Consider the following 13,648-nt stretch of genomic DNA (forward strand, 5'->3'; position numbering starts at 1 on the left):
CCCTGGTCTGGGAAGATCCCACATGCTGCAGAGCAACTGAGCCCGTGCACCACAACTACAGAGCCTGCACTCTAGAGCCCACGAGCCACAACTACTGAGCCCATGTGCCACAACTACTGAAGCCCGCATGCATAGAGCCCATGCTCCGCAACAAGAGAAGCCACTGCAGTGAGAAGCCCGTGCACCGCAATGGAGAGTGGCCCCCGCTCACCGCAACTAGAGAAAGCCCACATGCAGCAATGAAGATCCTACTCAGCCAAACATAAATAAATAAATTTAAAAAATTAAAAAAAAAAGAAATGAGCTATCAAGCCATGAAAAGACATGAATGAAACTTAAATTCATATTACTAAGTGAAAGAAGCCAATCTGAAAAGTAACACACTGTATGATTCCAACTATATGACGTACTGGAAAAGGTAAAACTATGGAGACTAGTAAAAGATTACTAGTTGCCAGAGTGGGCAAGGGTGGGGAGGGAGGGGAGATGAATAGGCAGAGCACAGAGGATTTTTAGGGCAGTGAAAATACTCTGTATGATATGATAATGATGGATATATGTCATTATATACGCCCAAACCCATGGAAGGTACAACATCAAGAGTGAACCCTAAGGTAAACTACAGACTTTGGATGATAATGATGAGTCCATGTAGGTTCGTCCTTGGTAAAAAAAAAATGTACCATTCTGGTGAGTGATGTTGGCAGAAGGTTATGCATGTGCGGGGGCAGGGGTATATGAGAAATCTCTGTACCTTCCTCTCAATTTTGTTGTAAATCTAAAACTGCTCTAAAAACATTAAGACTTAAAAAGATATCCTAACTCCACTACTGACTGTCTCTCTGAACCTTAATTCCTTATGTGGACTTTTGGATAAAAATTCCTACTATATAATGTGATTACAAGGTTTAATCAAGATAATATTCACAAAGTACCCAGAGTACAACAAGTGCATTATAAACAATAGGCTTATTTTACACGGAAAATCTACATATATATTTTATATAGTCATATATATATATTCCTTTTTAGTACTCAGAGCAATGATGAAAATCACAGGGACACACAACCTCAGTCAAGTACTCTTTCTTTCTTTTCTTACAAATTACTGCTCCACACATACATATATACAAATGTATGAGTTAACTGAAGTTGTTAACTTAGTATTAGTTAAATGGAGTTGTCAGTGCTTAAAGCTTCCTGTTTAGACTGTTCCTGCTTCTTTTGCTTGACTGACTCAGAAGCTTCATGTTAGATTCTGTGCAGGTGGAAGGGACGTGACAAGACAGAGAAAGAAACAAAAAGCCAGATTTGAAAGCTACCATGTGCCAAGTATCGATACTTTCATATCTCCTATCTCATTTCCTTTTCACAAGAGCACACACAACATAGGCAGAATTCCTATTTTCACCGATGCACTTGAAGTTCAGAGAAGTTAACTACCTTGCCCAAAGTCATGCAATTAGTAAAGAGTGAAAACAGGATTTGAGCCTAGGTCTTCTGGTCCCCAGGTCATATTCAGCCCTCCCAGCACCTCACTGTACAGTCTAAATCACATCTTGCTGCCAGATAGATAGGATCTTTAAGCTCAAATTTCTTCGACTGGAAGCAGCAAACCTTTCCAAGACACATGATAGTTACGCACTTAGGAGTGAGCCACAGGTCTTTCCTGGCTGGCTTTGCCAGCTCCTCTCTTTTAATTGTTCCTGGGGGAGGGAAAAACTCCACATTAATGGAATTCCAAAAAAGAATGTTATGGTGACAAAGCAGGGAGAAAGCTCAGACAATAGGAGGAAATGTTGAAAGATTCCCTTTCATCTCCTAACAGCAGTTTGGGGCCGCACATGTCTAGTCCTGGGAACAGACTCCCAGGGCAAAGGTTCCCCACGATGAGCAGCCCACGTTTGGTGAGTGCATAGTTACTCTTCCTTCCGTTTTTTAAAAATATTTTTCTAACCAGGTCTCCGGAATTGAATATAAACACTGCAAGAATGGTTTCATTCTTTCCAAAACAGCATTTCCCTCTCCAGCCTCTATCTAACGCCCCTGTTGAGAACTTGAGTATCTAGATAAATGGACCCAGGACTTTGAAATCTTGGGAAAAAGAGGTGTGAGGTAATAAAACACATAAGCTCTGTTCTGGTTCTGTTTCATCTCCAAAGCAACTCCGTGAAAGCAAGCCCGAGGGCATCTAGGGCAGGGCTCTGATTTGCCCTTCATTGGTCACGGAGCCTCAGCTGTGCAAAGAAAATAGGGTGGTGTGAAGAAAGCAGATTAGGACTGAAAAGCCCTGCTTTTGCATCCTGTCTCGGGCGTTTATTAGCAAGTGACTCAAGCCATCTGACTCTCAGTTTCTTCAGCAAGGCAATGGGGATAATTACCTCTGCCTCTCAGAGCTGTGGAGAAGATCCGAAAACACTCTGCCTCCTGGTTTGGCCTCTCGGGCTGGTCTCTTCGTGGGGTGCGGGGGCAGGGCTGGAGCTGGTTGACAGGCGTGGTAACCCCATCCTCACCCCACGCAGCCATTTCTAATAAGAAGCAGTGAGTGCCTTGAACCACTGGCTACCTACCAGAAGTCACCCCAAGTTGAACCTTCGTGATCCACAGCTTACTCACAGGCTGGGGTATAACTTCTCCGACGGGAAGTTCCCCCAATTCAAGGGGCCCACCGCTCTCTCATTTTTATTTATTTTTGTGGTCTAGGAAAAAAGAATTGCCACAAATATAGTAACACAGATGTTGTTGGGAGCGACTGCTGAGAAGAATGAAGAGAACCAGTGTGACACAGTTGCTGGGGAGACCAGTCTGGCTAGAGGAGCTGGTTGAGCCAATAGAAGCCCTTTAAAACCTGGCTCAGGCATCCCTTCCTCCAGGAAGGCTTCTCTGACCACATTCCCCAGGCTGAGATGGGTGCCCTCCAGGCACCAACACCCTGTACTCACGTCAATCACAGCACTTATGCACAGAGCACTGTATGCTTCCAGTTGGTCTCTCTGTTAGCTAGTGATGAGATCTTACTAAACTTGTGAACGCAACAGCTGGCACAGTGCTTGGCATACAGTACTTTTGCCCAAAATGTTAAATGCTATGGAATGAATCAGCGTCTAATTGATTAAGTGAGCCTGAACTTGCCTCTCCTAATATCCTGTCCCTCACTGGGACACAGGTAATGTTGAAAATCAGATGGGGCGGTAACTGCATGGCGCCATGGAAATCATCACATTCGTGGTTCATGGCACGAAGGACCCTGTCGATGGAGAATGAGTAGGAAAAGCAGGACCAGCGCCTTTCTGCCCTCTGCCCACACCAATGAAAAGAGAGTTGGCAGCAGGGTTCCAACTCACGAGGCTTGAGTTCCAGTCTGAGCTTTACCGAGGAAGACCTGAGGAGTGAAGCAGGGAAAGTGAGGCAGCTGTCCAGAAATTTAGACCAGGCAGCTTACTGTGAGGAAGAAAAATCATAGCTTAGAGATTGTGAGGGCGCCAGGACGGAGTAGAGTCTAGCTTGCTGGCAATACAATTGTCCATTGGCCCAAAGGGCTTATGTTACTGATAGTCGACTAAGAGAACACAGGATGGCAGAGGTGGACGTGGGGAATGCCTTTGTCCCGATGATGCTAACACAGCAAAAATATCCAAGCTCTGTTCAAAACGTATCAGGACAGATCTCTGGGGAGCTATATTTTTATTAACTTCCTCTTTGGGACTGTGTAACTGAAGGCAATAAGAAAAAGAAAATTATTTCATTCTGAAATTCTCTCTCTTCTCTCAATGCTAAAGATGTGAGATCACCTTGTACCTTAGATAGAAAAGTCTCCAAAAAAAAAAAAAAAAAGGAAAAGTCTCATGCTAGGACCTGTACAAAAATCAAAGGTCAGAAGATGAATAAGATGGGGTCCTCATCTGTCTGGGTTCCTCTAGTATGTGAGCAAGACAGAAGCTGTGGGTAGGGGGAAATGGGGGCTCCGAAGAGAATATATGGGAAGCCTGGCCAAAGGCTTTCCTTGAGCACTCTCAGACGAGTAGAGAGAAAAAAGGGTGAAGTTCAATTCTTTCCATGAGATGCTTCATGACAGTTGACAGGTATAGATCAAGGTTTCTCAACACTTGACACTATTTACATTTGGTGCTAGACGATTCTTTGTATTGTAGGGGCCATCCCATGCATTGCAGGAGACTAAGCGGCATCCCTGGCCTCTGCTCACTAGATTCCAGTAACAACCAAAGATACCTCCAGACGTTGCCAAACATCCCTTGAGGGGCAAAATCACTCCACCTCCACACCCACCTCAGTAGAGAACTACTGGTGTAGATGAACTATGAAGTTTATAGCCAAGTCTGGGCTTGGGTAGGGCTTCCCAGTAGAGCTCTTAGACATATAGGGGGCTCTGGACAACATATGGTCCTAGTGACATCATGGGCACTATTATTATTAGACTGTCTTCTCGACATCCCAAAAGACACCTGTAAAATTGAATCAGAGAAAGAGAGAGATCTGAAACCACAGAATGCGTGAAAAAACTGTACTCAAAGTATAACTCAAGGATAATATGAAATTGAGCACCAAATTTAATTCTGAACTCCTTGGAAGCCATGACAAAGATGGGAAATTTGAAGACTGCTATAGCTCTTGTTTTCTCATCAAGGGAAGTATATCTTTTTTATTTGTCTGAAGAAACCCACTTTCCTCCTATAATTGAACGTTATGGGGGATTTATCAGAAGATCCTTGTAGGAAGATTATTGAAAAACATAAGGACCAGACAAATTATAGTGTAGCAACGAGGCAGGAGGAGAAGAATCAGGGCACCACATATCCTAGAAAAGAGCAAAATACAGCTTTCTCGTTTATGCAGCCAATATTTATTACTCATCATCTACATGTCCAGCACCACACTAGACACAGTTGGGATATAGGTCTATAGATATTGGAGCTGTATCTCTGAATAAGATAAAAAGTATCTTGGTTTTCCTAGAGCTTATACTCTTGTTGGATCAGAATCAACTACTTAATTGTGTGTCTTTAAACATGTCATTCCATCCTGGGGTGCCTCAATTTCTCTATCTGTAAGATGAGAAAATTACCTACCAACAGGACCAGACTGATACTGTAGGTGTTCTTTGAAGGCTTAAAAGTCTTTGAATATTTGTTTAGCATTTATTTAGAAGAGAGAGAGCATATTGGATGAGGGAAGAATTGAAAAGGGGGACCATGGCAGGCCTGCCATGCAGAGCTGTCTACAGTATGGTATATGTAATGGGGCTCCTATATGTACATTTACATATGGTGCATGTAACATACAAGGTATATGTGAGCAGTGCACAAACTCACAAGCTTGTGTGGTGTCCCAGGACGGCAGCATCCCACCCCATACTCCATTCAGCAAAACAAAATCCTGCAATCATCTCACTCACCCTCATGGAAGACAGTTTAGGCACCTGCAGGGCTCACTCCTCAGCCCAGGCAGCTTATCTAACTCTTCTTTCCATCCACATACTCTGCCTTGGAGAAACTCTGGGAAATAGATCTTTTGCAAATCTAGTGTTGCTTAATGCCTCTTGAAGACTGGTGAACTGGGCTACTGTGTCTTGGGTTATTGTTTAACTGGCCAGCTCTGCTCCCCTTCAGGGTTTGAAGGGTTAAATGAAAAAGAACGGGTAAAGCCCATAACAGGTGGGACCCACTTAAAAAGAGATAATCCTCATAATCTCCATCACTTTCACCAAGGGCTGTTAGAGAAGTAAGCAAGATGAGGCAGGGGGGGTGGTGGTATCTAGTCTTCCAGACCCAATAGATCCTAGTGAGTATCACCATTGTCAATTTCATCAGTGGCAACAGCATCAACAAAAAAACAAACAATCAGCAAACTAGATAGCTACGGGTCTGAAGCTGCAGAACAAACTGAGGAGAACTGAGAGTCAAGGGCAACCAGAAACTCTACGGCCCTGACATTCTGCTCTTACCCACGGATTCCAGAGGAAACCCAGCCCCTTCCCCCTTTCTCCCCCACCTCCTCCACCCCAGCTTCCGCTGCCCAGCCAACCTTATTTTCTGGGCCCCTTTAATTTGGAGGCTTTTAGGGCCATATCCTGCCATCAATTTGGGGGTTGACTTCAATGAACGTTCTGTGCAGGGCGGGAGAGGGGCAGGAGGCAGCTTTCTCCTGGCGGGCTCTGATACAATAGGGTTTTCTACTGAGATCAATGGATTAATTGCGGACGCTCCGTTTGGGGCCATAAGGAGATGCTTTGTTTTCCCACAGTCGCCAGTCAGGGCTGGGCTGGCCAAACTTCATTTTTGAAAAGTCAGGAAAAACAATTTGGTAAAAAAGGATGGGGGCGGAGGGGTACGGGAGAGTAATTTTGCTCATCGCACTAAAGGTCAATAACAATTACAGTGAAAATTCAGAAGGCACATTTGTTCTCTGACTGAGGCCCTGTCTGGAAAATTCCATCCAGAAACAATTTGCTGTCTCTCTTCTCGTTTTCCCCTCCTCCACAAGGCTCTCTCACCACTAATGCCCTAGCCAACCCCACTATCCCCCGACCCCCCACCTCTCATCAGAAACTCTCTCCCCTGGAAACAGCCTCAAATGTTGAGAAGGGAGAGGAGAACAGGGAATTCTCTCCCTTACCCTCGGGAGATGGAGGAGGGTATGGTGGCATCCTTCCTTTCTCGGAGTGGTGGGAATGTTTACCTGGTAGTGGAAACAGCCCGGGCAGGCAGGAGGTAGAGCCCTAGTTCTGCCATTTAATAGCTGATAAACGGGAAAGTCCAGCTCTTTGAGAGCAGCCACAGGGTCACCTGTACAGTGGAAATAGTGATGAGGACCTCCTGGGATTACTGGGTGATTGAGATGTGACATGCAGTCTGCACTGGAGTCAAAACACAAGGCTAAATACAGCCTGAAACAGAAGGCTCTGATTGTGGAGACTCCCTGTGTGGAAACCTTCCTTGGTACCCCACTCCCACCCCAAGCCCTCCACTTCCTGGCCCATCCTCCCTTTTCAGCCTTGTTTCCCACTCCTCCTTACCCGTCTCTGCCTTCCCTGTGCTTGATCTGTCCTCACCATGGTTCTAACTCTGGACTCTTGACTCTGGAATGCACACATTCTCACCCTACCCACCCGAAGACTAAGCTTAATTGTCGACTTCTCTGAAAAGTTTGATTCTGTCAGCTACAATGCATTGATTCTCTTCTCTACACATAGCACATTGCTTCCAAATGCCTTCCAAATCCCACATTCTGCTTGGCTATAGTTCTCCCGGTCATTCACGTATTCATTAAACATTTAGAATGGTAGTTAAGAGCTCCAGTTCTGGGGTCAAGACAGCCTGGGTTTGAAACTCAGCCCCACTTCTTGCTAGCTGTGGGATCTTGGCCCTTTCATGCATCAGTTTCCTCATTTGCAAAATGGGAGTAATGATTGGGACTACCTCAGAGGTGACTGGTAAGGCTAAGTGAGATGAACCAGACAAGATAACACATGTAGAATCATTCAAAGAATGCTTGGAATGTGGTAAGTGCTCAATAAGTCCTGGATAGTATTGTTATTAAAAACCCAGTCTGTTTCAGGGTCTAGGGACACAGTGATGAAGAAGACCAGCTTTCCTTCAACAAATATTTAAGTGCCTTCTATATCTATATGCCAGGGACTGTTCTACTTCTAGAGGAGTAGAGATAGATAATAAAAAAAACAATATGTAACAAGAAAAATGTCATCTTGTGAAAAGTGCAACGTTGCAAATTACAATAGATTGAAGTGATAGAGAGTAGAGGGCTCCTTCAAATGGGGGGCTGGAGAAGGCCTCTTTGAGGAGGTGGCATTTAGGCTGCAGTGGTCCCAATCCTGGAGGGGTTGTTAGTGGTGGGTGCACATCGGCTGACCCCACTTGATTTGGTGCTCCAGAGGAGAGGGGACTGTCAGGTTCATCTCTGTCCCGCCCCGCGCCTCATTCTTCAGTCAGCACGCAGTAGATACTTGATGAATGGGGACACTGAATTTGAACCTTCGCTCTCACTCCCTCTCGACAAGAGCAAGGATTCCTGGGAGGGTGTGGCTTGGGTGTACAGGTCTGTTCGGGATATAAGGACGATGATGCAAATAGAATTGATAATGGATTGTATGGCAAACACCCTTGTCTTCTCTTGAAGGAGATGTAGGGTGTGAACACCATAGCTTTGGAGTCAGGCAAAGCTGGATTTGCATCCCAGCTGGACCATTCTCTGGCCTCGGAGCCTCACTCTCCTCTTCTATAAAAATAGACCCAATGGTACCTCCTCCCAGGGGCGTTGTGAACACTGCATAAGACCTTGTAGGTAAAGCGGCTTCGTGGGGTAGAGATTCCATAAGTATTCATTCTCCTCCCTACCATATCAGAGCCCTGAGGCCAAGAACTACATTCCTGGACTCATCACTATAATAAACATCTATAGGAAAAAAGTAGAATATTCTAGTGACCACTTGTCCATCTCCCAGTCAAATGCCATAAAATGTTTTTCAATGGAAACAAAATAGTAGGAAAAGGAAAGATGCTTTTTAAAAAAATTCTTCTCGCTTCTCCACTGCCCTCCAAATAAAAATTGGTTTCCAGAACATCAAACGCTCCTCAAAGAATCAACAATATTTTTTGATGATGGAAGTATGAATAATCAGACATATGGATTACATTTCCTTAAATTATGCAGAGCCCAAAAACCAGGAGGGAAGGGAACGTGCTGGTAAAGTTTTTTTCACGTTTTATTAAAACCTCAAGGTCTGAGGAATACTTTCATGAATACACACACACACACACACACACACACACACACACACACACTTCTTGTGTCCAACTATCAAGAAAGAAAAATGAACACATTCAGCATTTTCTTCCTGCTCAAAGCTTTGTCTTTTCTCCAATCAGCTCTAGTTCTCAGCACCAGCCTCATTCATGGACATAAATGGATCACATGTTGGTTGGGCTCCCAGGCTCTACGCCTTACCAGTTGGTGACCTTGAGCAAGTCACTTAAATTCTCGGACCTTGGGTTTCCTCTGTGGCAAATAGGAGTAATGGTCTGTCCTTCACAGATGGTGATGAGGATTAAATGGAATGAGACATGTGAACATATCTTGGAAACTGTACAATGTCAGGTAGGTATAAGAGATGGAAGTGGCTCCCGGAAACTATCCCCACCTCGACAGGCAGAACGGTGCACTGGCAGTGGTTAAAAAGCCTGACTGCCCACCTTCAAACTCCCCCTGTGCTGATTCTAAGCTGTGTTCCTAGGCAGAAAACTGAGCCATGCTTTCTGTGCCCCATTTACTTATTTGCAAAATGGGATGCAGCTGATAATAGTAGTACCTACCTCACACAGTGGTAATGAGGATTAACTCAGTAAATATTGACAAAGCACTTAGGTTAGTGCCAGTGTTTTGAAAGAGAGAGAGAGAAAGGTTAGTGCCAGTGTTTTGAAAGAGAGAGAGAACAGGAAGGGAAGGGAAAGAAAGGGAAGAAGGGAGAGAGGGAGAGAGGGAGGGAAGGAGAGAGAGGGAGGGGGAAGAAATGTCCAAGTAAAGATTCCCTGTGCTAGAAATTCACCATTTAGTTGTTGGCGTTAGGTATTATCTTTTCCAGGAATACTTTTAGAAAATGCAAACACACTTAAAAAGCATGGCACAGCAATTCAGATTCAGTGTGTACTTACTGAGCTCCTACTGTATGCAAGGCAGTGTGTTGTCTTATGTAATCCTTTGGAAAATCTCTGACTCCTTGGAGGGTGGGTATGGGAGTAGGTGACAAATGGAAAAGAGAGGAAAAGAGGAGACAGAGGGAGAGAAAGAGATGGAAGAGCTGCTTCCGCTGCTGTGGCTTTGGCACTGGACAGACTTGGGTCCATAAGTCGGCTCTTCCAGTTACTAACTGTGTGACCTTGGACAGGCAAGGACAAACTCAGACACTGCTCCGAGTTTCACATTTTGAAAAATGGGGATAACAACCATAGGTTGTGTGGGGATAAAATGAATGTGTTAAAATATCTCATTTTCCTTTTCCCCAACTCCACATTTTTGTCACATGCCTCCCAAGACTTCTGTGGGCTGAGTAGAAAGGAATCAATAGTGGCAGCATCTAGGGTACTAGAGTCAGGACTCCCAGAAGAGGAAATCAATTTGCCACTAACTTTCTCTGTACAAGAAAAAGGCCATTATTTTTGAAGACTGTGCTCTGCTAACTCATAAGAAGCGTGTTTCCTCCCCATGACATCTCCTATCAATTTCAGCCAACGGTAACCAAATGACTAACTCTTCCTCCAGAGGCAAAGAGCCAGAACTGGTGGTGACTTCTCCCTAGACTCTCAAGTGCAGAGATGATTCTTGCCGGATACTGATTTCAGAGGAAATGGGAGAGAAATTCAGCTTTGGCTCCCACAATTCAACCAATAATAAAGGATGCAGGGGAAAAGTTGAGTTAAAGAGAGGCTCCATAACCCTCTTCCTGGACCCTGGCAGGTGCCAGAGGAAGAATCAGAGAGTGAGTAGGACTGCAGCCTGAAGTCCAGCTGGAGGTCTGTGCCAAGACGACAGGGCCCGTTTTGGATTAGAGGCAGGGGGACAGCTCCTGGGCCAGCCTCAGCCAGATGGGGAACAGCTCAGCATGAGTCAGGGGCTGGATCTCTGCTCCAAGGCTCCCCTGCGAGCCACATCCATTCAGATGCACCTCCCACAAAGGAAGCTGTCCTTGCAGAGACACAGGTGGCTTTTATTGGGGTGGTGCGTCATCAATGGGCACTGACTGGAAATGATAGAAAAGTTCTGTGGTCTAAGCATAAGCCAGCACTAAAGAGAATGCAGACAGTCCAGGATGCAGGTACCAGGTCTGTACCCAGGGCTGTGGGCTGCGGAACTCCCACACTGCAAATGACGACAGCTACCGTTAACTGATTGCTCGCCAGGTCCCGGCACTGTGCTCACTGCAATCAGCTCCAAAGCCCTTGCATGCAGTTATGAAGCATGATGATCTCCAGAAATCATAATGAAGCTGGAAGAATATTAAGTAAGTCATTTCCCCTCCCATGACCTCAGTTTCCCCACTGCAAAACAGGGATGTATCTGCCTACCTTACGGGTTACTTTGAGAACTGCAGCACAGTGATTCAAAACCCAGACTTCTGAGTCAGAAAAATCTGGGTGTGAGACCCAGCTCTGACTATAATTCACTGTGTGACCACGAGCAAGTTTCTTAGCCTCTCTGAACTTCCATTTCCTCATCTGTTATCACAAGAGAACCAGCCTCAAAGGATTATGACAAAGATCAAATGAGGCAAAGTATGAACCTGCTTCCTCATCTGCAAGCCAGAGAAAATAATACACGTCTCTCATTGTAGTGAAGGGTAGATATTTTAAAACGGCCTAATAAAGTATCCCATACTCAGTAGGCTCTCCATGAATCATGGTTATTATTATTATTAGCATCAAATGAATCATTACATGGAAAATTATTTAACATTTAGAATGGTGGTTAAGAGCTCCAGCTGGATAAAGAAGTAAACTGTCACTGTTTGCAGATGACATGACAGTATACATACAGAATCCTAAAGAGGCCACCAGAAAACTACTAGAGCTCATCAATGAATTTGGTAAAGTTGCAGGATACAGAAATCCCTTGCATTCCTATATACTAATGATGAAAAATCTGAAAGAGAAATTAAGGAAACACTCCCATTTACCACTGCAACAAAAAGAATAAAATACCTAGGAATAAACCTACCTAGGGAGACAAAAGACCTGTATGCAGAAAACTATAAGACACTGATGAAAGAAATTAAAGATGATACCAACAGATGGAGAGATATACCATGTTCTTGGACTGTAAGAATCAATATTGTGAAAATGACTACACTACCCAAAGCAATCTACAGATTCAATGCAATCCCTATCAAATTACCAATGGCATTTTTTACAGAACTAGAACAAAAAATCTTAAAATTTGTATGGAGACACAAAAGACCCCGAATAGCCAAAGCAGTCTTGAGGGAAAAAAACGGAGCTGGAGGAATCAGACTCCCTGACTTCAGACTATACTACAAAGCTACAGTAATCAAGACAATATGGTACTGGCACAAAAACAAAAAATATAGATCAATGGAAAAAGATAGAAAGCCCAGAGATAAACCCATGCACCTATGGTCAACTAATCTATGACAAAGGAGGCAAGGATATACAATGGAGAAAAGACAGTCTCTTCAATAAGTGGTGCTGGGAAAACTGGACAGCTACATGTAAAAGAATGAAATTAGAACACTCCTTAACACCATACACAGAAATGAACTCAAAATGGATTAGAGACCTAAATGTAAGACTGGACACTATAAAACTCTTAGAGGAAAACATAGGAAGAACACTCTTTGACATAAATCACAGCAACATCTTTTTTGACCCACGTCCTAGAGTAATGGAAATAAAAACAAAAATAAACAATGGAACCTAATGAAACTTCAAAGCTTCTGCACAGCAAAGGAAACCATAAACAAGATGAAAAGACAACCCTCAGAATGGGAGAAAATATTTGCAAATGAATCAATGAACAAAGGATTAATCTCCAAAATATATAAACAGCTCTTGCTGCTCAACATTGAAGAAAACAACAACCCAATCCAAAAATGGGCAGAAGACCTAAATAGACATTTCTCCAAAGAAGATATACAGATGGCCAAAGAAGCACATGAAAAGCTGCTCAACATCACTAATTATTAGAGAAATGCAAATCAAAAGTACAATGAGGTATCACCTCACACCAGTTAGAATGGGCATCATCAGAAAATCTACAAAGAACAAATGCTGGAGAGGGTGTGGAGAAAAGGGAACCCTCTTGCACTGTTGGTGGGAATGTAAATTGATACAGCCACTATGGAGGTTCCTTAAAAAACTAAAAATAGAATTACCATATGATCCAGCAATCCCACTACTGGGCATATACCCAGTAGAAGAACCATAATTCAAAAAGACACATTCACCCCAATGTTCATTACAGCACTATTTACAATAGCCAGGACATGGAAGCAACCTAAATGCCCATTGACAGACGAATGGATAAAGAAGATGTGGCACATATATACAATGGAATATTACTCAGCCATAAAAAGGAACGAAATTGGGTCATTTGTTGAGATGTGGATGGATCTAGAGACTGTCATACAGAGTGAAGTAAGTCAGAAAAAGAAAAACAAATATCGCATATTAACGCATATATGTGGAACCTAGAAAAATGATACAGATGAACTGATTTGCAGGGCAGAAATTGAGACACAGATATAGAGGACAAGCATATGAACACCAAGGGGGGAAAGCGGCGGCAGGGTGAGAGTGGTGGTGTGATGAATTGTACAATTGGGATTGACATGGATACACTGATGTGTATAAAATTGATGACCAATAAGAACCTGCTGTATAAAAAAATTAATTAAATTAAATAAAAAGAATGCAAAAAAAAAAGAAAGAAAATTAAAGTGATAAATACTGTTACTAGATCTAATTAGCAGATGAGGAAACAGGTCTGAGATGTTGTCATTTACCCAGGTTTCCACAGCTAGCAAGCAACAGAGCTGGGCTTGATACCCAGGTCTGCCTGACTCCAAAATATTTTGCTTACAAATGAAGGATCACGTGTGCTA

The sequence above is a fragment of the Tursiops truncatus genome, chromosome 1, assembly GCF_011762595.2.
Source record: "Tursiops truncatus isolate mTurTru1 chromosome 1, mTurTru1.mat.Y, whole genome shotgun sequence".
NCBI lineage: Eukaryota > Metazoa > Chordata > Mammalia > Artiodactyla > Delphinidae > Tursiops > Tursiops truncatus.